This window comes from Pleurodeles waltl, chromosome 10, assembly GCF_031143425.1.
Source record: "Pleurodeles waltl isolate 20211129_DDA chromosome 10, aPleWal1.hap1.20221129, whole genome shotgun sequence".
NCBI classification, from domain to species: Eukaryota; Metazoa; Chordata; class Amphibia; order Caudata; family Salamandridae; genus Pleurodeles; species Pleurodeles waltl.
The window spans coordinates 749,720,559-749,746,760 of NC_090449.1; the positions used below are offsets into that span (position 1 = coordinate 749,720,559).

Consider the following 26,202-nt stretch of genomic DNA (forward strand, 5'->3'; position numbering starts at 1 on the left):
GTGGTAGATGCAGAGAAAACCCCAGAGAGCTAGTTTGGCAGTACCGGGGTCCATGCTGGAGCCCCGGGGATGCATGGGATTGGCACCCCAATACCAGATTTGGCCTGGGGGGACAATTCCATGATCTTAGACATGTTACATGGCCAGATTCGGAGTTACCATTGTGAAGCTACATATAGGTATTAACCTATATGTAGTGCACATGTGTAATGGTGTCCCCGCACTCACAAAGTCTGAGGAAATTGCCCTGAACTATGTAGGGGCAGCTTGGCTAGTGCCAGGGTGCCCTCACACTTAGTAACTTTGCACCTAACCTTAATTAAGTGAGGGTTAGACATATAGGTGACTTGTAAGTTACTTGAGTGCAGTGTAAAATGGCTGTGAAATAACATGGACGTTATTTCACTCAGGCTGCAGTGGCAGTCCTGTGTAATATTGGTCTGAGTTCCCTATGGGTGGCAAAAGAAATGCTGAAGCCCATAGGGATCTCTGGGAAACCCCATACCCTGGGTACCTAGGTACCATATACTAGGGAATTATAAGGGTGTTCCAGTGTGCCAATCAGAATTGGTAAAATGGTCACTAGCCTGCAGTGACAATTTTAAAGACAGAAAGAGCATAAGCACTGAGGTTCTGGTTAGCAGAGCCTCAGTGACACAGTTAGGCACCACACAGGGAACACATTCATGCCACGAACTATGAGCACTGGGGTCCTGGCTAGCAGGATCCCAGTGAGACAGGCAAAAACAAAACTGACACACAAGTAAAAATGGGGGTAACATGCCAGGCAAGATGGTACTTTCCTACAAACCCCCACCCCCCCAAATGAGGGACAATAAGGCTAACCTTGCCCAGATGAGTCTTCATTGTCTAAGTGGAAATATCTGGAGACTCCATCTGCATTGGAGTGGGTACTCCCAGGTCTATGTTCCACTGCATATTCCATTCCCTGTACGGAGATGGACCTCAACAATTTAGGGTTTTCACATTTCATTTGTTTAAGCCATAATATAGGGTTGTGGTCTGTCTGAACAATAAAGTGAGTACCAAACAGCCATGGTCTCGAGTTTTTCAGTGCCCAGACCACAGCAAAAGCCTCCCTCTCTATGGCAGACCAATGCTTTTCTCTAGGGGTCACCCTCCTGCTGATAAAAGCAACAGGTTGATCCTGGCCCTCAGTGTTAAGCTGTGAGAGCACTGCCCCTACCCCTGACTTTAAAGCATCAGTCCGGACTATGAACGTCTTGGAGTAACAAGGGCTTTTTAAGACAGGTGCAGAGCACATGGCCTGTTTCAGCTCATCAAAAGCCTTTTGACAGCTAGCTGTCCATAATACCTTTTTAGGAATCTTCTTACTAGTGAGGTCATTAAGAGGAGCTGCAATGGAGCCATAGTTCTTAATGACCCTCCTACAGTATAGTACCCTGGGTTTCAGTTGTAGGGGTAGCCCATCCCATAATGGTCTGGATCTTTCCCTGCAGGGGTGCAATCTGTTCCCCACCGACCAGGTTGCCCAGATAAACCACTTTCCCCTGCCCTATATGGCACTTTGAAGCCTTGATAGTAAGGCCTGCCTTTTGCAGGGCCTCAAAGCTTTCCATAGGTGGACCAGGTGCTCATCCCAGGTGGAGCTAAAGACAGCTATATAATCTAGATATGCTGCACTAAAAGCTTCCAAACCTTGCAGGACTGTGTTCACCAACCTTTGAAAAGTGGCAGGTGCTTTCTTCAAACCAAAGGTCATAACAGTGAACTGTTAGTGCCCTCCAATGGTGGAAAAGGCAGTTTTAGGTTTTGCATCTTCTGATAATTTAATCTGGCAATGCCCTGCAGTTAAATCAAAAGTGGTTAGATACTTGGCAGAAGCCAGTGTATCGATTAGCTCATCTGCCCTGGGTATACGGTAAGCATCAGCTTTGGTTACTTGATTGAGACCTCTGTAGTGAACACAAAACGTCATTTCTCTTTTAACATCTTTACTGTGAGGTTTTGGGACAAGCACCACTGGGCTAGCCCATGGGTTCTCTGAAGGCTCAATCACTCCTAAGTCCAGCATTTTCTGTACCTCCTGTTTTATGCAATCCCTGACATGGTCAGGCTGCCTATAAGTCTTACTTTTGACAGGTAAACTGTTGCCAGTGTTGATTGTGTGCTCACACCAGGTAGTTGTACCTGGGACTAGTGAGACGAGGTCAGAAAATTAGCCTAGGAGGTTTATACAGTTTCCTTCTGCTCAGCAGTAAGGCAATCTGCAAGCACCACTCCCTCCACTAAACCATCAGCTTCAGTGGTGGAGAAGAGGTCAGGGAGAGGGTCACTCTCTTCTTTCTGCCCCTCATCAGTTGCCATGAGCAGGGTTAAGTCAGCCCTGTCATAGTAGGGTTTTAGGCGATTGACATGGAGCACCCTAAGGGGACTCCTGGCAGTGCCCAGGTCTACCAAATAGGTAACCTCACCCTTCTTTTCAACAATGTGATGGGGTCTACTCCATTTGTCCTGGAGTGCTCTTGGGGCCACAGGCTCCAATACCCACACCTTCTGTCCTGGGTGGTACTGGGTCATGCGATTGCTTTTGGCGGTCTTGGCTGGCCTGAAGGTTTTTACTGGCCTTTTTCATGTACTCAGCAATTCTGGATCTTAGGCCAAGTACATAGTCCACAATGTCTTGCTTTGGAGCTTTTAAGGGTTGTTCCCAACCCTCCTTCACAAGTGCAAGTGGACCTCTTACAGGGTGCCCAAAGAGAAGTTCAAAGGGGCTAAAGCCCACTCTTTTTTGGGGTACCTCCCTATAAGCAAAAAGGAGGCATGGCAACAGGACATCCCATCTGCTTCTGAGTTTTTCAGGGATCCCATAATCATACCTTTGAGAGTTTTATTAAACCTCTCAACCAGACCATTTGTCTGTGGATGATAAGGAGTAAGGAGTCCTTCCACGTAGCTTTGAGGTATGCAGACATGAAGTTACTATCTCTGTCTGACACCACTTCCTTAGGGAAACCCACTCTGGAAAAGATTCCCAGGAGGACTTTTGCCACTGCAGGAGCTGTAGGGGCCCTTGAGGGAATTGCTCAGGATACCTAGTGGCATGGTCCACTACCACAAGGATGAATATATTGCCTGAAGCTATTGGAGGGTCAAGGGGGCCAACTATGTCAACCCCCGCCCTTTCAAAGGGCATCCTGGCCACAGGAAGTGGAATTAAGGGGGCCTTAGGTGTGCCACCAGTCTTGCCACTGGCTTAGCAGGTCACACAGGAGCGACAAAACTCCTTAGTGTCCTCTGACATGTGAGGACAGTGAAACAACGGAACAAGTCTGTCCCAAGTTTTGCTCTGGCCCAAATGCCGAGCCAAAGGAATGTCATGTGCCAAGGTCAGAAGAAACTCCCTATACTGCAAAGGGATTACCAATCTCCTGGCAGCTCCAGGTTTAGGGTCCCTTGACTCAGTATACAGGAGGTTATTTTCCCAATAGACCTTATGGCTATCAGTAACATCCCCATTCTGCTGTTTGACAGCTTGCTGTCTCAAATCTTCTAGTGTGGGACAGGTCTGCTGTGCCAACTCAGCTCTTCCCTACCAGGCCCCCCTGCACCCAAAAGCTCAGCATTGTCTGCTGTTAACTCATCTGGTGTAGGTTCTGCACAGGGAGAGGATTCCTCTTCCTCAAAAGGGGAATCTTCTGGAGAGGGAAGGATAGTGGGCAAGGATTTACCCTTTCTACCCCTAACTTTTGGGAGCACTTGGTCCATTGTTCCAGGATCCAAGCTTCCCTGTCCTCTTTGCTTCTTCACCTGAGCCCTTGTCAAAGCAAAGATATGCACAGGAATGCCCAGCATTGCTGCATGAGCCTCCAACTTCACTTCAGCCCAAGCTGACGTCTCCAAATCATTGCCTAGTAAGCAGTCTACAGGTAAATCAGTGGCTGCCGCAACTTTCTTTGAACCAGTAACCCCCCCACAAGTTGAGATTTACATCAGCCATGGGGTGGCTAAGAGTGTTGTTATGAGCATTAGTCACTTGGTACTGCTGACCAAGTAGGTGTTGATCATGGTGAACCAGTTTCTAAATCACCATAGAGACACTGGCTCCTGTATCCCTGTAGGCCTCAACCTCAACACCATTTATTAGGGGAAGTTGCTTGTACTTATCCATATTAAGGGGACAAGCAACCAAGGTGGCAAAGTCAATACCACCATCAGAGACTAAAACAGCCTCTGTGGTTTCCCTAAAAAGACCAACCCTAACTACACTACCAATGGTGAGCCCAGCTACACCCTTAGATTGGCTATTTGTAGAAGACTTCCCACCACCACTGCTATTACTAGGGGTACTAGAGGTTGCAGTTGGGGTTGCGGTAGTGGGAGCCTTGATGTTTTTCTTTGGGCAGGTGGAACCACTTGACCAATGGCCTTTACTTTTACAGAAGTAACACCATGGCTTCTTTTGATTGTGGGAAGAGGATTTGGACCCACCACCACCAGAGGATTTTTGTGGGCCTGATGAAGACTCAGAGTGCTTTTTATCTTTGTACCCACCCTTGTCAGAAGACTTACCATCCTTCTTCTTGCCATCCTTTTCACCTCCTGTATGAACTTTTCTGTTCACTCTTGTTCTGACCCATATGTCTGCCTTCTTTCCCAATTCTTGGGGGGAGGTCAGATCTGAGTCTACCAAGTACTGGTGCAACAAATCAGACACACAATTATTCAAAATATGCTCTCTCAGGATTAGATTATACAGGCTTTCACAGTCAGTCACCTTAATGCCATGTAACCAACCCTCCAAGGCCTTCACTGAACAGTCTACAAAGTCTGTCCAGTCTTGAGAGGACTCTTTTCTGGTATCTCTGAACTTTATCCTGTATTGTTCAGTGGTTAAGCCAAATCCATCCAAGAGTGTTTCTTTCAAAACATTGTAATTATTAGCATCACTTTTTCTGACAGTAAGGAGCCCATCCCTACCCTTACCAGTGAAAGATAGCCACAAAATAGCAGCCCACTGCCTTTGAGGGACTGTCAGGAAGAAGGTGAGGAGCGGTCCAGGTCTCACCTGAAATTCCGCTGCGCGACTTTACGGCACTTTATGCGCACCACTTGTCATCCCCTCTTGTTCCTGGGGTGACCATCAGCGTCGTCTGCCCAGTGGCAAAACTCATAGAGCTGCAGGTTCAGGGCATTGGTGGACAAGATGCACTTATCAATTCTATTCTATGAAGGGACTACAATTGCCATGTTTTTAGAGGCAGCAGCCATCTCGGGGTGTGGCAGGCCTATAAATGCCAAGCCACACCCAAGCACATTGCTCACTATTTTGAAGACTTCGATGCAGCCAGACCTCGTGGGGGTTTCTCTGGAGAAGAGAAGAGTTCCTGAATGGCAGAGTGTTGTCTAATCAAAGTCCCTGGTGCATTAAAAAATGAGTAGGTCGTACTCGTAGTGGTGAGGCCTTGCTGAATCCCAGTTTGGAAAAAGTTATTACTTCCAAGAGGCAAAGCGCTTTTTTGGCACAGTAATTCAAAGCGTGTCAGTTCACAGATGTAACGCGCTTTGGTGCACAGCAGTTCAAGGCGTTTCCGTTCACAAATGTAAAGCGCTCTTTTGGCACAGTAATTCAAAGCATTTCAGTTCACAAATATAACACACTTTGGTGCACAGTAATGCAAGGTGTTTCCGTTCACAGATGTAAAGCGCTTTTTTGGCACAGTAATTCAAAGCGTTTCAGTTCACAGGTGTAACGCGCTTTGGTGCACAGTAATTGAAGGTGTTTCTGTTCTTAGATGTAAAGCGCTCTTGGCATGATTATTCAGGTGCTTCAGTTCATAGACGCAAAAGCGCTTTTGGCATGATGATTCAGGCGCTTCAGTTCACAGGTGTAAGCGCTTCAATTCACAGGAGGAAAAGGTTCTTGGCATAACAATCTAAGTGAATAAAGTTACTTGAGTAAAAGCACTTCCTCGTATTATTAAGTAAAGCGCTTTAAGTTCAATGAGTAAAACCTTTTGGCATTTATGGTTGTGAATGTAAAGGTATTTCTGGAGATAAGCAAATCATAGTTTTCATTGTTCTTTGAAAATCTTAAAATGTGAAAAGCATATTTAATTCTTTGAGATTTTCTAAGTCATGATCAAAGGTTTATGTTGCGAATACATAGATATTACAAGATTGATATTCTGTGTATAATCATAGTTCAAAGTTCTTGCCATCTCTTGATTCTGAGGTTGTGACTTACTTTTGTTCCATGTTTAAAAGAAGGGGCTTTGCCCTCATTTCAGAAGAGATCTCCACCCGATATCTTGGAGACGGATTTAGTCAAGAGTCGATAAATGAGTAAATGCATATTTGTTCTAACCTTTACTTTTCAGATCTCTCTCCCTGCTGTTCCCTTCCCTAATTCCCTTCCCCTCCGACTGGCTTCATCATAACTCTGTGCTATAATAGCTTTCTGAGTCGATGACGCCGGGAGGTGGGCCTTTTGTCCAGCGACGTGCAGATCCCGAGGAAAAGACCCTGGGACAGGGACCAACTATACCATACAAGCCCTCTCAAGTGCAGCAAACCACTTGTTAATGTCATCCCCCTCCTTGTGAGGAGGGACTGTCTTGTGCAGGTTTCTAGAATCTTGTTCTCTTACAGGATTACTATGAAAAACACTTCTGCTGCCACCATAGGGAACTAACCCCAACCTCTGCCTTTCCCTCTCTACATCTAGAGATTCCCTGTCTAAGGCCAACTGTTGCTGTCTTAGCTTCAGTCTGGCCTCTTCCATCCTCAGCTGTGTAAGTTCCCTTTCCATAGTGTTATCCTCAGGATGGGAGGCTTGGAAATTCTGAGACACAGAGGAGATGTGGGAATTGGCAGAATTGGACCTGTCTCTAACTGGCTGGACTCTAGTTACCTGGCCTTTTGGAGTGAAAGGTACCCTACTAGTGTGTGACCCCCTCCCACTACCAGTGTCACTAGGTGGCCTGTTAGCTGGCAGGTCTTTGGATGAACCCTCCCCAGCATCCTCAGGGCCCTCCCCTGATTCTTGCTGGGTAACCTCCTGCTCTACCTCCTGATCCTGGGATGGGCCGGACTGGTTCTGGTCACTTTCTAGGAGAAGGCTAAGGAGAAGATCTTTGGTAGGGTTCTTACCAATGCTTAAACCTCTTTCTATGCAGAGACCCCTCAAACCTTTAAAGTTTAAACTACCATAGGTTGCCTGGACAACTGTGGGAGTGAGCGCTACTGCAGACATAGAGGGTCATTCTGACCCTGGCGGCCGGTGGCCGCCAGGGCCACCGACCACGGGAGCACCGCCGACAGGCTGGCGGTGCTCCAATGAGCATTCTGACCGCGGCGGTTCAGCCGCGGTCAGAAGCGGAAAGTCAGCGGTCTCCCGCTGACTTTCCGCTGCTCATTGGAATCCTCCATGGCTGCGGAGCGCGCTCCGCAGCCATGAGGATTCTGACCCCCCCTACCGCCATCCAGTTCATGGCGGGAAAGCCGCCATGAACAGGATGGCGGTAGGGGGGGTCGCGGGGCCCCTGGGGGCCCCTGCCGTGCCCATGCCAATGGCATGGGCACGGCAGGGGCCCCCGTAAGAGGGCCCCAAAATGTATTTCACTGTCTGCCTTGCAGACAGTGAAATACGCGACGGGTGCAGTAGCACCCGTCGCACCTTCCCACTCCGCCGGCTCGATTACGAGCCGGCATCCTCGTGGGAAGGTCGTTTTCCCCCTGGGCTGGCGGGCGGTTTAACTGGAACCGCCCGCCAGCCCAGGGGAAAACTCGTCATACCCGCCGCGGTCTTTTGACCGCGGCGCGGTAATTTGGAGGGCGGGATCCTGGCGGGCGGCCTCCGCCGCCCGCCAGGGTCATAATGAGGCCCATAGTTCTTAAGAAGGAGTTTAAGGTAGAGAGAAAAAAGTTTTAGAACTTTTAAAGAAAAGAAGTTTGGTGCCTGTGGTAGCAGGGGGAAGATTCCGTTGACCTACGGGAGATTTCTTCTTGGCTTCCAGTGCAGGGTGAAGGCAGACAGCCCTCAGAGCATGCACCACCAGGAAACAGTAGCGAAAGCCGCCAGGATTAGGCGCTACAATGTTGCTGGTAGTCTTCTTGCTACTTTGTTGTGGTTTTGCAGGTGTCCTTGAGCAGTCAGCAGTCGATCCTTGGCAGAAGTCGAAGAGGGAGATGCAGAGGAACTCTGGTGAGCTCTTGCATTCGTTATCTGAAGAGAAACCCACAGGAGAGACCCTAAATAGCCCTCAGAGGAGGATTGGTCACCTAGTCAGGTAAGCACCTATCAGGAGGGGTCTCTAACGTCACCTGCTGGCACTGGCCACTCAGAGGCCTCCACTGTGCCCTCACACCTCTGCATTCAAGATGGCAGAGTTCTGGGACACACTGGAGGAGCTCTGGCACCACCCCTGGGGTGGTGATGGACAGGGGAGTGGTCACTCCCCTTTCCTTAGTCCAGTGTCACGCCAGAGCAGGGGCTGGGGGATCCCTGAACCGGTGTAGACTGGTTTATGCAAGGAGGGCACCATCTGTGCCCTTCAAAGCATTTCCAGAGGCCAGAAGAGGCTACTCCTCTCAGGCCCTTAACACCTATTTCCAACACCCTCTCTCAGAGGAAATCCTTTGTTCTGCACACGTGTAATAGTGTCCCCGCACTCACAAAGTCTGGAGATATTGCCCTGAACTATATGGGGGCACCTTGGCTAGTGCCAGGGTGCCCTCACACTTAGTAACTTTGCACCAAACCTTCTCCAAGTGAGGGTTAGACATATAGGTGACTTAAAAGTTACTTAAGTGAAGTGTAAAATGGCTGTGAAATAACGTGGGTGTTATTTCACTCAGGCTGCAGTGGCAGTCCTGTGTAATATTGGTCTGAGTTCCCTATGGGTGGCAAAAGAAATGCTGCAGCCCATAGGGATCTCCTGGAACCCCATTACCCTGGGTACCTGGGTACCATATACTAGGGCATTATAAGGGTGTTCCAGTGTGACAATCAGAATTGGTAAAATGGTCACTAGCCTGCAGTGACAATTTTAAAGACAGAGAGAGCATAAACACTGAGGTTCTGGTTAGCAGAGCCTCAGTGACACAGCTAGGTACCACACAGGGAACACATTCAGGCCACAAACTATGAGCACTGGGGTCCTGGCTAGCAGGATCCCAGTGAGACAGGCTAAAACAAACTGACACACAAGTAAAAATGAGGAATCCACAGGTAGCTAGTGTATCCTCCAGAAAAGGCGTTACCGAAGGTAAGTAACTTGTTCTTCTGATGGATACAACTACCTGTGGATTCCTCACCTAAAGAATAGAGTCCCAAAGCAGTACCTCCTCAGGAGGTGGGTGCCTGAATGGTCAAACTAAGAAATCCTGCAGCACTTAGCGGGCAAAATGGCCATCCCTCTTGACCTCAGAGTCCAAACAATAATGTTTGACAAAAGTATGGAGGGATGCCCAAGTTGCCGCTTTGCAGATGTCAACCACAGGAACACCCCTAGCCAAAGCCGATGAAGCAGCCTTAGCCCTGGTAGAATGGGTTTGGAGCCCTACAGGAGGTTCTTTCTTTGCTAAAGAATAACAAAGATTGATGTTGAGAATGACCCACCTGGACAGCGTTCTCTTGTGGACAGCTCTGCCTCTCCTCTTCCCCACGTAACCAACGAAGAGCTGATCGTCTTGCCTGAACTCCCTCATCCTGTCGACAAAGAAGGTCAACGCTCTTCAAGGATCCAATCTGTGAAGCCTCTCTTCCTCCTTGGATGGATGAGGTGGAGGATAAAAGGAAGAGAGAGTAGTAGACTGTCCCAAATTAAAGGGTGTAACAACCTTCGGGAGGAAAGCCGCCTTGGTCCTTAACACCACTTTGTCCCTAATAAAGGAAATATATGGGGACTCTACACTTAGAGCCTGGAGCTCACTCACTCTTCTAGCAGATGTTATGGCCACTAGAAAAACAGTCTTCAAAACTAAAAATCTTAAGGCACAAGAGGGCATCGGCTCAAATGGCAATCCCATAAGAAAGGTCAATACTAAATTAAGATCTCACAGTGGCATAACAAACGGAGTGGGCGGAAACTTATTAGTGAGACCCTTAATGGACCTCAATACAAGAGGTAACTTAAACAAGGAGGGTTGGTCTGGAAGGCACAGAAAAGCCGACAGCGCTGATAAGTAACCCTTAACTGTGGCAACTGCACAACCCTTCTGTGCCAAGGATAAAGCAAATAACAATACATCAGACAAATGGGCCATCAAGGAATCAGTTTGGTTCTCTCCACACTAACTGACAAATCTGGCCCACCTGCTTGCATAGATCGATTTGGTGGAGTGTCGCCTGGTCGATAGAATAACTTCCACCACCTCCAGCGGGAGAGAAAAGGAACTCAGATTGCCCCGTTCAATCTCCAGGCATGAAGGTGCAGGCTCTGGAGGTGGGGGTGTAGAACCTGCCCCTGCGACTGCGAGAGGAGGTCTGCCCTGTACGGGAGACGGAGCAAAGGGCACAGAGAGAGTTGGGGAAGATCCGAGTACCATACCCTTCTTGGCTAATCCAGAGCTATTACGATGACTTGAGCCCGATCTTGGCGGATCTTCCTCAAAAACTGAGGAATCAAGGGTATGGGGGGGGAACGCGTAAAGCAACTGACTCATCCAGGACATCTGAAATGCGTCCTCCAAAGCTCCTTGCACCGGATACTGGAGGCTGCAAAACGACGGGCAGTGCGCGTTCTCCAGAGTGACAAACAGGTCTATTTGTGGAGATCCCCACCTCTGGAAGATGTAAAGGGCCAAATTTGGATGAAGGCGCCACTCGTGATCGGTCAAGATGAGCCAACTGAGACTGTCCGCACGCACGTTCAGAACTCCGGCCAAATGATTTGCTACCAAGCAAATCCTGTGGTCCTGAAGCCAGGACCAGAGCCGTAGAACTTCTCCGCAGAGAAGATACAACCCCACTCCTCCCTGCTTGTTTATATACCACATTGCGGTAGTATTGCCCGTCAGGACCTGAACCGACTGACCGCGAAGGGAAGGGAGGAAGGCCTTGAGAGCCAGACGTATCGCCCGCAATTCCAATAGATTGATGTGAAACTTCTGTTCCACTGGAGACCAACAACCTTTGATCTCCAGGTCCCCCAGATGAGCTCCCCACCCTAGAGTGGAAGCATTTGTTACAACTGTGGCCACTGGCGGAGGTAGCGAGAACGGCCTTCCTTGCGACAGTTTGCCAACCTCAGCCCACCATCGAAGATCCGCTGTAGCGTCTCTGGAGATCCTTATCGAGTCCTCGAGATCTCCCTTGTGTTGAAACCACTGCCTGCGGACGTACCACTGAAGAGCCCTCATGTGCCAGCGTGCATGTGTGACCAGCAGAATGCAAGAAACGAACAAACCGAGCAGACGAAGGACCTTGAGGATTGGAACGACCGCTCCATTTAGAAACATTGGAATCAATGCCTGAATGTCCTGAACCCGCTGCATCAGAGGAAAGGTCCGATTCAATGTTGTATCCAGTACTGCCCCTATGAACAGGAGGCGTTGAGAGGGCTCCAGGTGAGATGTGAGCACATTCACTGAAAAACCCAGGTCGAACAACAACTGAGTTGTCGACTGCAGGTGATGCCGCAAGAGCCCCGGAGACTTGGCTTTGATCAACCAATTGTCCAGATAAGGAAATACTGCTATTCCCTTTCTTCTGAGCTCCGCTGCCACCACCGCCATCACGTTCGTGAAGACCCGAGGTACCGAAGTAAGACCAAACGGAAGGACCGCAAACTGATAGTGCTGCGACCCCACCACAAACCGGAGATACTTCCTGTGCGAATTGAGGATCGGAATATGGAAGTACGCATCCTGCAAGTCGACAGACATCATCCAATCTCCTTTGTTCAATGCTAAAAGAACTTGTGACAGGGTCAGCATTTTGAACTTTTCCTGCTTGCGGAACCAATTCAAAATCCTCAGGTCCAGGATTGGCCTCAACCGACCATCCTTTTTGGGGATCAGGAAATATCTTGAATAGCAGCCCTGACCCCTCTCCTGCTCTGGAACCAACTCCACTGCACCCTTTGACAAAAGGGACATCACCTCCTGTTGTAGTAACAGAAGATGGTTGTCCGAACAGAAGGATGGACGGCGAGGGAAGGGAGGAGGAAACTCCCGAAAGGGAAGAACATACCTTTTTCCCCACAATGTCGGTGACCCAGGAGTCTGATGTTATTGACTCCCACATGCAAAGAAAGTGAGTAAGTCTCCCCCCTACAGGAGACGTGTGAGCAGGGAGTGATGGAGGACTAAGGCTGCTTTCCCTGCTGCACCCCGTTGGAGGAAGAGGAAGAGGCAGAGTGCTGCTGGGTGGCACCTCTAGTGCGTACTCTTCCCCTGCCCCTGAAGGATCTGAAAGGAAGAGTTCCTGCAGATTGCTGTCCTGCTGCATGGAGCCTGCCACGAAAGGAAGCGCCACAACCAAATCCTCTAAACCTCCTAAATGACTTCAAAGCAGGGGATGTGGCTGCTTGCAGACACAAGGATCTCGCCATGGCTCTACTCTCTTTAAATCGTTCTAAAGCAAAGTCGGCTTTTGATCCAAAAAGTTTGTCTCCATCAAATGGCAGGTCCAGGAGAGTAGTCTGAACATCAGGGGAGAACCCTGACGATCACAGCCAGGCCTGCCGTCTCATCGCTATGGACGTGCCCATAGCCCTGGTCACCGAGTCAGAGGTATCCAGCCCAGATTGAATCACCTTGGTCGCCGCCTGAGCGTCCGACAAAAGGTTTAACACCTCCTGTGATAATTCCGGGTGGCCCTTAGCCTCATCCATAAGGGCATAAATGTAATGACCTAAAATGCAAGTAGCATTAGTAGATTTTAAAGCCATGCTGCAGGAAGAGAAGGCCTTTTTAGCTGCCTGGTCCATTCTCTTAGACTCCCTGTCCGCTGGAGCCCCGGGAAACGAACCAGGAGCAGAACGGGAGGCGCAACGCATGGACAACCAAACTCTCCAGAGTTGGGTGCTTGGTCAAAAAGTCCGGATCACCTAGGGCCATGATAGCGTCTCGCCACCACCCTGTTCACGGCAGCCGAAGTCACTGGCTTCTTCCAAACTTCATTAATAGGGTCCAAAAGAGCCTTATTGAAAGGAAGAAAGGGTTCCGCCTCAGCTGATGCTGGATGCAGCACTTCGGTCAGGAGGTTGGTCTTCACCTCCGCAGCAGGAAGTGGAAGGTCCAAAAAGTCTGCTGCTTTCCTCACTACAGCATGAAAAGAAGCAGCCTCCTCTGTATACTTCCCCGGAGAAGCCAGCTCCCATTCCGGGGAAGTGTCTAGGCCACTTGCAGTATCCAAGCCTTGCAGGTCCCCTGAAGGCTCCATGATTTCTCCTTCCTCCAAGTGCTGCCTCTCATATTCTTGTTCTTCCAGCAGCCTTAGAGCCAACCTCCTTGAGCAGAGGCTGGACTTGAGCCCCTGCGTCGATAAGGCGTCGGCCGATGCCAAAGATCTCTGACGACGCCGATCCTCGGAGCCATCCGACGCGGGATCCCCCGGCGCCACAGGCAATTTCAAGGTCGACTGGATCCGTGGTGAATCCAACGGCGCCGGGATGGTGGACGTTGTCGGCGTCACCGGTCTTCTGAGCGAAGCCAAAGGCATCAGCGCCGAAGCGGTACTTCCAGAAGGAAGAAAGGGCATAAAGGGTGTCGGCTTGTAAGAAGCCGGAGCACCCAAGTCAAAGGCCAAAGGACCTGACGGACCCGCATGCCCTCCACCAGGCGCCATGGTGGAAAAAATATTAAACATAGCATTCAGAAATGCTGCGGGGTCCGTGCCGGGTGCCGGGAAAGCCGGATAACCTTGAGGAACCAGCGCCAGCGGTGAAGCCGATGACGGCCCAGGCATCTCCTGCTCCGGAGAAGCCCTCGGCTCCTGATGAGGATCCACTTCATACACCGACAGTGGAGACATCGGAGAAGCTGGAGTTGTTGGAGGGGTGACAGTCGGGCTGATCTCCCACGTCGGTCGGCGCCGAGCCGATGGCGACCTCGAACGGGAGCGTTCTCTGCTTGATCGGCGTGAGCCATGTTGACGTCGAGAATCCCGATGGCGCCAATGAGTCTTCGAGGATCTTGAAGGAGACTCTCTATGATGATGCTTCTCCTTCCTCTTCTTAGAACGAGCAAGAAACAACTTAGCCTCCCGTTCTTTCAGGGCCGTAGGATTCATGCGTTGGCATGAACCGCATGACTCGACTTCATGGTCGGAACTAAGGCACCACAAGCAATTCTCATGTGGGTCCGTGACCGACATGCGACCTCCACACTGTTAACAGGGTTTAAAACCCGACTTCCTCGGTTGTGACATAGTTACACCGGAGTGAAACTGTAGCTCCCTGGTAGCCTCGAAGAAAAACTGTTACTCTAAGGCACGGAAAAAAGGGAACTGACATCTGCACGTCGACGAGGGCTTCTTATTGCCTGGATGACGTCATACGGCGTTGCGTGGAGTCAGGCAATTGTAACGTCATCGTCGACGTGCAGAGCTAGAAGAAAATTTCCATCGAGGGCTGGCGTGTGGGGAAATTCTTTAGGTGAGGAATCCACAGGTAGTTGTATCCATCAGAATCATATTTTATGTACAGGTTTTCAATATATTTAGTGGGTGACCTCAGGCACTATACACAGGGTCAGTGGCTAGTTTAGAAGATATCAAGCAGAAAGGATGGGTTGTGGCTCTTGTCCCTTGTGATATCACCTAAGGGATAACTCAGTTTCCGCATCCGGACTGATTGGTAGACTCAGAGTTAGCTCAGAGCTAGCTCAGCTATGTGAAGCCTGAACATATGATTTATATCTAAGCAAATACATACCTCTCCATCTAAAGAAACTGCCTCTATGGTCAGTTTTGTTAGAGTGCATTATAAAGCACATGTAGAATTTGCTTTAACATATGCCTTTCATGTTTGTGTCTGGAATTATCTATGCAGAGACCCTAAGGATAGCTCATCTCATTATTTGAAGTGTCACTGTGTTAACCCCTCACCCTTCCCCCCCACTGAAGGGGAAAGGTGTAGTTGTGCCTCTGGGTGGCAGTACATTTTTTCCTTTCAGTGTCTCTTGGGACTAATTCAGTTGTTGCTGCTTGTATTTCTCTGGAAAATAACCCCCTTTGTTTGGCATTAGCAATACGATTATCACATTTGCATTTGAAATCTATCTATGCCTTCTCCCCCACTGGAAGGTTTAGCCGTTGATTGCCTACAAGAAAACAAGTATTGGCAAAACAATAGGTCTCACCTATGAGAGCTATTGGCTTTGGCAATGATTATATGTCATGCTGTAAATGAAGAGAAAAAGTGCTATGATGTGGCCAGCGCTAATGCACTTTTTAAATTTAAAAAACAAATTGGCAGTGGGTTGTGGGAACAAGTCCACATAAAGGGAAGGCAGTAGAAAAGAACACGGTTGGGAGAGGACATGCAAGAGATAGTGGGTTAGCATATGGACAACATAGGCGGGCAGAGGGCGTAGGTGAGGCAAACAGACAATGGAGGGTCAGTAGAATGAGGTGAGAAGTAAATGGGCAGTGGAGAGTGGGTAGGCAGAGCTAAGGCAGAAAGCTGGCAACTGAGGGTGACAGAAGGGGGTGTGGACTTGACCTTTTAACTACTTTTAATTTTTGAACCACTGAGTATTGTGCAGCCTCTCTTAGATAGTGCAGAATCTTTGCAATGGGATGCTTCAATAGAAGTAGCCATGTGCTCTACAGAATGGGGATTATTATTACGAGGTATAAAGCTGTCAACAGAGGGTGGACAGGGGAGTATGGGGCAGGAGCTGACAATTGACGGTAGGGCGAGGGCATGGAGCAGCAAGCTTACAATTGAGGATGGGTCGGAGGGACTGAGGCAGCAGATTTACAATGGAGGGTGAGCAGGAGGCATTAGGTGAGGAAGCGAAGGAGAGGCTGGAGGAGCACAAGGACAATGCAGGGTAGATTGGTGGGGAAATGGGAAGCATATTGACAACGGAAGGTGGGCTGGAGGAGCTTGGGATTTTTACTTACTGTTATATTATTGCTTGATTTACACAAACGTTTCCACAAAATGGACCCTTTGTCCTTAATTTGTATCCTGAATTTTGACCCTTTGTCCTGAATATTTACAGGTCTTACCCAGAATTTGCTTCTATGGCCTGTGGTCACCCTAGTCACAAGTTGTAGGAAAGTACCATCTTTCTTGGCATGTTATCCCCAATTTCTACCTGTTTGTCAGTGTGTTTCTATATATTTCTATGTCAGTATATTTTACTGTGTTGTCAGTATGCTTGACTGTGTCACTAGAGTCCTGCTAACCAGAACTCCATTGCTCATGCTCTCTCTGTTTCCAAATTTGTCACTATAGTCTAGTGACTCCATATGCCACTCCAGATTGCTTACGACCAATTTCCCAGACTTCGTGAGTGTGGGGACACCATTCTAAGTGTGCACTACATCTAAGTCAATACATATATGTAGCTTCACAATGTTAACCCTGAATATGGACATGTGAGGTGTCTAAGATTGAGAAATTGTACCCCCAATCCGATTCTGGTATGGGGGCAATTCCATGCAACCTGGGGGCTCCACCATGGAGCCCCAGTACTGCCAAACCAGCTCTCTGAGGTTTCCCAGGCAGCCCCAGCTGTCGCCACATCACAGACAGGCTTCTGCCCTCCTGGGGCTTTAGTAGCTCAATCCCAGGAAGGCAGAACAATGCATTTCATTCAGGAGAGGGGTGTCCATCTTTACCCCAGGGGTGGTGCCCAGAGCTCCTCCAGAGTGTCCCTGGGTTCTGCCATCTTGTTTTCAGGTTGGTCAGGGAACTCTGGGAGCATCTAAGTGGCCAGTGCCAGCAGGTGACGTCAGAGACCCCTCCTGATAGGTGCTTACCTGGTTAGGTGACCAATCCCCCTCTCAGGGCTATTTAAGGTCTCTCCTCTGGGTGTTTCCTCAGATTTGGTTTTGCAAGATTGCAGCAGGACTCCTCTGCAACCTCTGCTTCACCTTCTACCATCGGATCAACCGCAGAACTGCTCCAGAAACTCTACAACTGCAAAAAAGTATCCAAGAAGGCTACTGCAACTTCAGCTCCTGGCAGCAACTGCAACAGTTTCCAGGTCGTAAACGCTCAGAGGACTGCCTGTCTTCATCCTGCACCAGAAGGACCAAAGGAATCTCCAACGGAGTGACGGAGTCACTTCCCTGCTTCAGCAGGCACCTCTCTGTAGCGATGACCGGTACTCTGGGTCCCCTCTCCTGATGACGAGCGTGGATCCTGGAACACAGGTGGTGGACCAAAGTGACCCTGACTATCCAAAGGTCCAACTGTCCAAATTTGGTAGAGGTAAGAGCTTATCTCCCCAAACCAGAAGGTACCCCTGTGCACAGCGTGTTTTGCAGCTCCTAGGGCTTCTGTGCATTTCTCCAAGGAATCGTTCATGCACAGCATAGCCCAGGTCCCTTGCACTCTATCCTGTGATGCTCAGCTCCCTGAGTTGTTCTCCGGCGGCGTGGAATCCCTTTGTGTACTGCTGCAATGACCGTGATTTGCAAATCCTTTGTCCCTGTGCCCTGGGACTCCTATGGGCGCTGCCTGGTCTTCTCAGGGCCCCCTCTGTCTCCTGAGTCTGAGGTGAGACCCCCAGGTCCCTCCTGGGTCCAGGTAGCGCCTTTTCCCACCAAACGCGTCTTTTGCGTGAGCCAAGGCTGTTTGGCGGAATCCAACTACTAAAACCAGCCTGCATTCTTCTACTCAACGTGGGACATCCCTTGCACCAAACAGGAACCCACAGCTGTCTTCTTTGGGACATCTCTGACTTTTTCCTCTAACCGGAGGATCCACTTTTGCACCTTCATCCGAGTTGGCAGGGGCTCCTGTTCTTCCTGGACTCTTCATCTGTTCTTGTACTTGGTCTCCTTTCTCCACAGGTCTTCAGGTCCAGGAATCCTTCAATGGTGTCTTGCAGTCTTGCTTCGTTTTTTCATAATCCTTCATCACGACTCCTAGTGTGTTCCGATGAAACTTGCTGTACTTTACTCCTGTTTTCCTGGGCTCTGGAGTGGGGTACTGTACTTGCCTTTGGTGTTGTCTTACAGTCCCAGCACTCCTCTACACACTACTCTTGCCTAGGGGGGGGACTGACTTTCGCATTCCACTATTTTAGTGTATGGTTTGTGTTGCCCCTAGGCCCATTCTAGCCTATGGTGATTTTCACAATTTTCACTATTTTATGACTGTGTACTTACCTGTTTTTGGTTACTAGTGTATATTTTATGTGTATTACTTATCTCCTAATGGAGTATAGCCTCTAAGATATATTTGCCTTGTCACTAAAATAAAGTACCTTTATTTTTGATAACACTGAATATTGTCTTTCTTGTGTGTGAGTACTGTGTGACTACATTGGTATTGCAAGAGCTTTGCATGTCAACTAGTTCTGCCATGGCTGCTCTGCCTACAGCTACATCTAGACAGCCTGGCTTCTAAACACTGCCTACATTTCACTAATATGGTATACCTGGACCTGGAATGAGGTGTAAGTACCTTAGGTACCCACTACAAACTAGGCCAGCCTACTACACAAGTGTCCCATTGTATCCAGGCACAGGTCTCCTTCCAAATAGCAGGTTAAAAAAAGATGGCTAAGAAATAAAATGGAAATTAGGCAAAACGTGGATATCAGCATGGTAATTACTCTAGATGTGTAATGGTCTGATAAGGTGTGGTAATACCACCCAATATCTGTAAAACTGATCTCCTAGTAATGAGACCTTAAGCATAAATTATGAAGTTGCATATGGACACAGGTTACATCTCCGTATGCTGTGCAGCTTTCAGGAGGTTAATAGACAAGGGAAACATAGTTATCATACTTAGCAACTCCACTTTTATTTGATTCAAGGTCATATGTAAGTGCTGGTCTGTTCACAGAATGACAGAATGACTTCACATGGTATTCACATAGTTTGAAAGGTTTGAAAATGACATATGCGTGAGCATGTACACGGTATTTCTATGGGGCAAACCAAGCCAAAATGTACATGAGGGCTGATAGACAGGTGTTAAGTTCATTAAGCATTAAGCATGGGCTTTGGCATGCTTCCTTAGATGCTGGCTAAAAATGGGGAATTAAGAGAAAAAAGTCCCAAACATGTTTCACTTTTAAAACACATTTTTAAAAATTAGTCAGATTGTATCTGAGTCAGTAGATGTAGAAAACAAAACATACATAAAGGAAAACATGAAGAAGAGATCCATTTCCTGTTGCATAAGTGTAACATAGAGGTGTTTGTCATGACAGAAATGTGGCTACATGACTCAGCCAGTCTTGCTGCTGCAAATGCTATTCCTAATGGTTATAATAAGAAACATTTACGGCCTGATTACACCCTTGGAGGACGGATATCCCACTGGCCGTTTTACAAGTTCCATAGGATATAATGGAACTTGTAATATGGAGGATGGGATATCCGTCACATTTGTGACGGAGTATCCCACCCGCCAAGATTGTAATCAGGCCCCCAGTCTGGAAAGACCGAGTAGAAGTGGCTCCTATTGCTTTTAAAGAGTATAGCAGAGTACTTGTTGATACTACCCTAGACCACAATAAATACTTAGAGGAGATAATAGGCTGTTGATTGGTATTCTCAAATTCCTGTTCCATTTGTCTGCTGGCAATTTACAGAGCTCCAGATTTCACCTGAGTCTTCGTTGGAAGCCCTTCTGAAATCGTAGTCTCTTACAAATTAACAGCAACGTGATTATAATAGGGGATTTCAATCTATGGTATGACTCCTGCCTATCACCCTCAATACAAGCCTTTTTAAAATCTAATGATCAGTTTATTGCTAATACAGACAGTTGACCAGCCGACTCATCAAGGAGGCCACATAATTAATCCTGTCTCTGGCTCTCCAAATTTGATGTGGTTCAGAGCATTGATGTTAATCGCATGCACTGACTATTTTGTTCCATTGTTTTATGTACTTGTACCAATCAATCACACATTTTTAACCCCGCCCCTCCAAGTTATCTTGTCCCCGTCACAACCATGGCATAAAGTTCACGTCACTGAATCCTCCCCAAAATGTAAAGAATTATGGATTAAGGTGCAAGACATTTCCGATCGTGAGAACAGTTTCGACTACTACTAGTGGTGCTCCTTCCAAAAGACTCAGTAGCCTGTGCTACATGGCTGAACACAAGGCAGAAAGACTAATCGAAAACAGGTATAGAGGAAATTATATTTGACCTATTCCCCCACAGCAGAACAGCTCTTTAGCGCGCAGGCACGATTCATTACATTCTGTTTTTGCCAATTAAGACTATGTATCATGGAAATCTGATCCTGGTAGCATTCAGTTCTATGTGAACTCTTGAAACTGGTCTGCGAGCTTGCAAATGCACCCTTTCATCAAATATCAACCCCCCTTAAACTTTATGTGAGAAGTTTTCCACTATTTCATAGAAAAAGTAAAACTATCATATCATATTAAAAATGATTTAAGGCTCCATGAAAACTTTGTTGATGCCTTCTGGGTTTTACAAGACATGCCCATAATTGATGCAATCCCCATTGTTCAAGATTTCCTTATGGTCAACTATAGATACCAATTAGGTTAGGATGCCTGATGGATTTAGTCCTGTCAAGGTTTTAAATGAGATGGCCATTGTGATTACTCCTGCTCGTGTGGTCCCCTGAAACCTTTTTGTCTTCATGGGCAATCTCCCTACGGTGTGGAAAAACAGTGTTGGAGCATGTGAAGCTGCATTGAAAACCCCCAACCTTGACCCTTTATTGGAATACAATTATAAGCCTATTTCACTTCTTCCTTCATTCACCAAAACAGGGGAAATATTTGGGCAATTGGCTATTTAACCAGGTATAGGCAGCACGACAGCAATAGCTGCCCAGAGTGATGTGACAATGAGTCTAGATAATGGACAACCATTGGGTCTAATTCTAGTTGATTTCTCTGATACCTTAGAAACAGCTGAGCGTTGCATCTTAGTTTACTGTTTGGCAGAGGTGAGACTTAGGGAGACTGTTTTGGTTTGATGTCCTCTTTTTTGACAGATTGTGTCTTTAATGATAAAGAGCCTGATTTAGATATTGGCACAGAAGTCACTCCATAACAACGGTGAGGGTTATCCTATCCGCTGAAATCTAGATTCCATAGGATATAATGGGATTTCGATTTTGGCGAGCGGGATATCCGTCATTGTTGTGATGGAGCAACTCATCTGCAAGTATCTAAATCTGGCCCATTGTTCTTAATATCCAAATCGAATGAAGTGGGCTGTGGAATCACTCAAGGATCATCATCGTTTTAAATTTTATTTAATATTAGATACAACCGCTTATTATTTTTATTTGACCGTTTGGCATTGATGGTATGTCCTATGCAAATGGCTTTCTGCTACTTTTTTATTTTACTTCCAAACTTTGTGTCCATCCATTGAGCTATAAATGCCATTAGGACACTTGTGGTCCAGGCTCGAATTACTAGACATGTCCAATCTCGCAGCCTTCACTCAGCATCTCAGGTTATGCCATTATACCCCATTTTAGATGACCTCAACTATGAGGCAAATTGTTGTTGGTTTTAGTTACCAAAGATTGGAATCAACATTTCATGACTACCCATCCCATGTCAGGCCAGCTATATTTCACAAAAAACTAGAAACATATATTTGCATATTTAAATTCCTTTTTGAGTGGACCTTGTTTCTGAGTGAGTTGATCCCTGTCTGCCTATTTTCCCCTTTTTTCTTACCTTTGTTAGGGCCAAGATCCGTCAGGTGCATGCTGTTTTAATAAATATTTCATCAGCAGCAGCAAATTCCTTATTTCGGTTCATCATAAACCATTAAAAAATCCATAATCAAGTAATCAAAACAACACAATAAAACCATGCATACATCGACAATTTATTTATTCATTCATTAAAAACGCTATAGTTAGTAAGGTGGAATATACCAATATTTTGTACTACACCTGAAATATAGAGTTAGCTGTAGTGTAGTAGTAATATGAAAAGTAAGACTAAGGGGGTCATTCTGACCCTGGCGGTCACCGACCGCCAGGGCCAACGACCGCGGAAGCACCGCCAACAGGCTGGCGGTGCTTCCATGGGCATTCTGACCGCGGCGGTGCAGCCGCGGTCAGAAACGGGAAACCGGCGGTGTCCCGCCGGTTTCCCGCTGCCCCAGGGAATCCTCCACGGCGGCGCTGCTTGCAGCGCCGCCATGGGGATTCCGACCCCCTTACCGCCATCCTGTTCCTGGCGGTTTTCACCGCCGGGAACAGGATGGCGGTAACGGGTGTCGTGGGGCCCCTGGGGGCCCCTGCAGTGCCCATGCCAATGGCATGGGCACTGCAGGGGCCCCCTAACAGGGCCCCACATTGATTTTCAGTATCTGCCAAGCAGACACTGAAAATCACGACGGGTGCCACTGCACCCGTCGCACGCCTTCAACTCCGCCGGCTCCATTCGGAGCCGGCTTCCTCGTTGAAGGCGCTTTCCCGCTTGGCCGGCGGGCGGCCTTCTGGCGGTCGCCCGCCAGCCCAGCGGGAAAGCCAGAATGGCCACCGCGGTCATTCGCCGGCTCCCGCCGGGCGTGCAGTACCGCCGCCGGCGGGAGTCAAAATGACCCCCTAAGTCAGTATTGTGAGGACCTCCAGATGCAGAGAGGCATCTTCAATTTCAGTGCTATCTAATTTCTGTCCAATTAGGTACTGACTCTTGTCTAACTGGAAATTAAAATAATGTGGTTATTGAAGATTGGGTGATATAGATATTGCGTAGGTAGCAAGTGTTTCCCGATTTGGTAATCTCAGTAAGAGTGACAACTAGGAAAGAAGAGTTATTTATGGTTAAAAGGTAATGTTAAATTCTCAGCTTTCTGGTGATTATTCAGTGTGTTTTAGTAACTTTAACACTGTATTAATTAATGTAACCCCCAAATGCAAAGTCCTAAATAAATAGCAAAAATGCAATCATTGGTCCAAATGCTAGTCACATGAGCGATGGCATAACCTGGTCAATTAAATAAGGTGGCATCAAGGCACTAATTGGGAATAAGGTGTTTGGTAGCATGACATTAACATGCTACCTTAAAGAATGCAAATAATCATAAATCATTTATAACCAAATGGAAACACTAAGGAGCTTAGGGCCAGATGTAGCAAAGGGTTTTTCCCATTCTGTGTCTATGGGAAAATGTGTTCGTACAAATGGTCCTTATTTACAAGCCCCTTGCGCCTCCTTGCACCCCTCCGGCGTAATTTTTGTTAATGCTAAGGTGGTGTTAAGGAGGCCCCATGTTAAAGTAGCGCAATGCTTGCTTTGTACCACTTTGTAACCCCTTGAACCACATTAAGCCTGCACCAGGCATAATGTATGCAAGGTGGGTGTTCCCCCACAGGGAGGCCCAGAAAAATGGCACAGTGAAATCTGCAAGATTTCACTGTGCCATTTTTCCCATCATTTTTAACGTCTGCTCAGGTGTTAAACTGACTCTCTCATTGTATCCAATGGGCCTCCCTGTGCATGGATGGACTAGCGCCATAATTTATAGCACAAATCCAGCAAAGCGTCACAATAGCTTCATAAACTATGACGCTATTGTGCTAATGTGCGCCATGGTGCATTGTATAGTAAATACAGTGCTACCATGGTGACTCTAGGGGGTGCAGAGCAATGCAAGAAAAGTGGCGCCTCAGAGCTGTTGCGCCACTTTCTTGTAATTGAGGGCCTAAGTTGTGTAGGCATCAGATGTGTGTTGAATCATTAGCTGGTCCCTCTTGTTCATGTAAAATTGCCTTAAGCCATAACACAAAAGAGAAGGGAGACTAACATGAGTGGATCAGTCAATAGTTGTGTGGTAGCCATAGGAAAATACTGCAATTGCCTCTGAAAATTTGGAGGAATGGAACTTGAAGTGCTAATGTTCTCATTATGATATTGAGGCACGTGATGCAGGATTTTAGGAACTTGAGTATGGGACAAGGTGGTTTCACTATACATGGAAGAGGATGTTGGTTACTATAAATTATGGTAAATATAAAGTGTTCTGCGCTCTTTTAATGATAGATACATAGATTTATGATGACGAAGTTCAGAGTGAAATGAGGAAAGGTTTTGAATTATTGGCTTAGATTTAAAACTATTATTGATTATTCATTGAGTTGTGAAGCAAATCCTCAATTAGGCTTGATGTTCCATTGAATATGGAGAACTCGCATATGTGAGAACTCTAACAGTAATTGCCCAGTCGGATGGTCACATTCATCACTTGAGATCTTAGAGCCGAAATGGGGATTGATTTTATCATCCACTTATAATGCAATACATGCAATACAGCAACAGGAAGGTATCCCACATCTTGGAAGGAGCATTTTTAATCCTGGTTCACAAAAGTCTGACCTGTTTTAGATTGGTAGCCTGGGTGATCTTTCTAGCAAAATATTTCATAGAATTTTGTTGAACGATTGAAAATGTAGGATGAGGTAGCTTATGTCATTCCCATGACACAAATAGAGTTTCAAAAGTACTTATCCACTACGAACATTATAAGGATACTTGCATTGAAGCCTAGGGTGAACCAGAAGGCCATCATACTTTGTGACTGTGGATTATGTTATGCCCTCCAACATTGTCCCAAGGTCTCTTATATTACTGCAATCCATGTCTAGTGTGGAAGTTAATTTTTAGAAGTAAATACATGTGGTTGGGCATTGTGTGTTTGCACCAGTCCTGTCCTGTTCTTACCTTATGATTTTAATGAAGAGCTGAAGAAGGAAGGGATGATTAACTGTTCAAAATTGGAGTCTAAATGTTCAGAGATCATGGACTGTGCGGACAACACAGTGTTACCTTGGTCAGTGTAGAAGGCCAGCTCTCTATGCAGTGTGAAAAACCAGGCACACTGTGCAGAGTGTTCAGGCAACTACAGGTTGGGTTACAGAGGTAAACACTAGACCAATTAATGCTCTCATTTTTATCGTAGCTTGGTCGAGCTGTTAGGCCAATCTCGGAGAAGTGGAAAGCAATTGTTGTACTCACAGTATCATTAAATAAGGAATAACTCAAGACCAAAGTACAAAATGCTTCAGATTTTAATAACATTTTGAAAACCAAGAACATCAAAATCGGGTAAGTACTTATTCATTTATGATTTTTCAAAGTTTAGAAAATGTCTTGTTTCTATGTGTAACTATGCACCGTAGGAATCAATGGGAGAAAACTTTAAAAATACATATAAAATCAGGCAATGCACTTACCAATGTCTCCTTTCACTTTTAGGTCAAGGTTTTCTAGAAGTCCGTGGGCCAGCCAGAGGAGTTCAGGCAAATCCAAGTTTTGGTGGGAAGAGCTGCTAAAACGTCTTTGGAGCTTGTGCAGGACCACTGAGGGAAACCACTTGGAAAAGCAATGCACAAGCAGATTTCAAGGTGAGTCTGGTGGGTCCCCTTGGAGTGTTGAAGTTGCAAGGTGTGGGGGACCCTTAGAGCACAGCTAGTTCCCCGATGCAGGGCACTGGGAGGCCGGGTGCATAGCAGATAGATGGGCCAGGAGCTGTGCGCAAAGGAGCCCTTGCAAATAGGAGGCAGGTCACTTTGAGGGTGGATTGCAGGTCAGCACCTTCCATCAGGGGAGGTGGTTCTTATGTGTCCTGAAGTCCCTAGACTGGGGCTTACTCCGGGTCCATTTGTAGTCCAGAGTTGAGTTTTCTTCTTTGTGTCTAACGCTGAGTGACCAGTACCTCAAACTATCACACGTTTCAGCCATTGAAGGTCACAGTGTCACTAAACTTAGCACACTTGCAGGATTTGTCCTCCAGGTTTGTTGGGTAAAATGTGGTCTAGCTGCAGTGTCCGGTTCCTTGGTCAGCAGGCAGTCATTGAACTGGTCTTCACTGGTCTTTGGGTCTTTTGTTGAAGGGAGTGATGCCATCACTCTAGAGGGAGATCTTTGGGGATTGTCAGAATGGAGACGATCCTCTGGGGTTTTGTAGAATCTTTCCGATGTCCATACAACCCCTCACCAGCGATTGTCGAGTCCTGGGTGCAGCAAGAAGTGCTTGGCACCTTTTTCTTTGTGCAGCAGGAAAGCAGTTCTCGTGCCTTGGGTCTCCTTTGTTGCAGGCCTTCTTGTGTCCTTGG

At 47.2% G+C, this 26,202-nt stretch overlaps 1 protein-coding gene across 1 annotated transcript in view; it reads right to left on the reverse strand.

Annotated features, from left to right (window-relative positions):
- LOC138262452 (patched domain-containing protein 3-like) overlaps window positions 1-26,202 on the reverse strand; it is a 257,050-nt gene that overhangs the window by 219,414 nt on the left and 11,434 nt on the right. The gene's annotated exons all lie outside the window — the stretch shown is intronic.